Raw genomic sequence first — 1496 nt, forward strand, 5'->3', positions numbered from 1 at the left:
GAGGACGACTTCAGCCAAAGACCCACAGGCCTTCCGAGAGGTCCCTACGCACACCTCATCTTCTGCTGCTGCTGCTGCTGCTGCTGTTGCTGCAGCTGCTGCTGCTGTTGTTGCTGCTGTATCTGCTGCTGCTGTTTCTGTATCTGCTGCTGCGTCTGTTGCTGCATCTGCTGCTGCTGTTTCCGCATCTGCTGCTGCTGTTTCTGTATCTGCTGCTGCTGCAGCAACTGGTGATGCTGTATCTGCTGCTGCTGCTGCTGCTGTTGCTGCACTTTCGTTGCTTATTTTATGTTGTTTTGCTTTTATTTACCCCTCATTTATTTTATTTTTATTTTCCCTCTGTCCTTTTTTGTGTCTCCATTTATTATTTTTGTCTCTTCTTCATTTACTGTCTCCTTTTATGACTCATCTTTATTCATAGCTCTGTCTCTTCTTCTTTTAATTAATTTACTTTTATTATTTATTAGGTTGTCTTTGACTTAAAGAGGAGACACGCACCAATTGTCCCCATGTTAGTCACCGGCCTCCGAAACCTAAGAGAAGTGGCGCCTCAGTTTTTTGTACATACACCCTAAATTCTAAACCCTAAACCCTAAACCCTTAACCCTAGACCCTAAAGACTAAGACTTAAGCATTAAGCCTTAAACCCTAAAACCTAAACCCTAAACCCTTAACCCTTAACCCTAAAGACTAAGCCTTAAACATTAAACCTTACACCGTAAAGCATAAACCCTAAACCCTAAACCCTAAAGACTAAGCCTTAAACATTAAACCTTAAACCGTAATGCATAAACTCTAAACCGTAAACCTTAAGCCGTAAACCCTAAACCTTAAACCGTAAAGCCTAAACACTAAACCCTAAACTCTAAACTCTAAAGCCTAAGACCTAAAGCCTAAACCCTAAACCCTAAATTCTTTACAGACAGAGACCGAAAGAGAGACAGAAGCGCAAAGGAGACAGACAGTGAGGGGAAGAGACGAGGAGTTAAGCAGTTGAGTAAAGAGAGAGAGACAAATAAAAAATAAAAGACTAATTAAAATGAATATGCATATAAAGAAGCAGCAAACACAATTAAAAATAAACATCATCTGCTTCATTTGCTGCAGACCGAAGAATTCGTCGATGAATTTCTTGACGGCTTTTTTCTCTCCAGGATTGGTAGACAAACCCTAAACCCTAAACCCTAAACCCTAAACCCTAACCCTTCTTAGGGGTATTTTAAGGCGATCTACACAGCGGTTGTTGTTAGTGCGGCAACGTTGCTTGCTTACGCTTTAGGGTTCATTGTTTGGTGTTTCTGTCTCCTTTTTTGTCTTTTATTTCACTTTTGCTGTCTCTGTCTGTCTCCTTTTGTCTGTTTCTGTCTCTGTCTCTGTCTGTCTCTGTCTGTCTCTGTCTGTCTCTGTCTGTCTCTGTCTGTCTGTCTGTCTGTCTCTCTCTCTCTCTCTCTCTGTCTCTCTCTCTCTGTCTCTCTCTCTCTCTCTCTCTCTCTCTC

The sequence above is a fragment of the Eimeria acervulina genome, genomic scaffold, assembly GCF_000499425.1.
Source record: "Eimeria acervulina Houghton genomic scaffold, Eah_scaff1222, whole genome shotgun sequence".
Classification (NCBI taxonomy): domain Eukaryota; phylum Apicomplexa; class Conoidasida; order Eucoccidiorida; family Eimeriidae; genus Eimeria; species Eimeria acervulina.